The 223-nt window shown below is 52.5% G+C and overlaps 1 pseudogene; it reads left to right on the forward strand.

Moving 5' to 3' along the window:
- The window catches only part of LOC119588196, a 51,362-nt pseudogene that overhangs the window by 35,610 nt on the left and 15,529 nt on the right, over nt 1–223 (forward strand).

Genomic DNA, 223 nt, shown 5'->3' on the forward strand with positions numbered 1-223 from the left:
TAAGGCATGGCTGTATGTCTACAAGCTTACATATGCATTTATTTGGTTTCCTCATTAATAATCTTCCAGTTTCTGTTATCAGCCTCAGTCCTTAACATGGAACGTGCCCTGATCCCGCAGGAGGCCGCTACGTCCCCCGCTCTGTTCTGGTGGACCTGGAGCCCGGCACCATGGACGCCGTGCGCTCCTCACGCTACGGCTCCCTCTTCAAGCCAGACAATTT

This window comes from Penaeus monodon, chromosome 23 (assembly GCF_015228065.2).
Source record: "Penaeus monodon isolate SGIC_2016 chromosome 23, NSTDA_Pmon_1, whole genome shotgun sequence".
Taxonomy (NCBI): Eukaryota; Metazoa; Arthropoda; class Malacostraca; order Decapoda; family Penaeidae; genus Penaeus; species Penaeus monodon.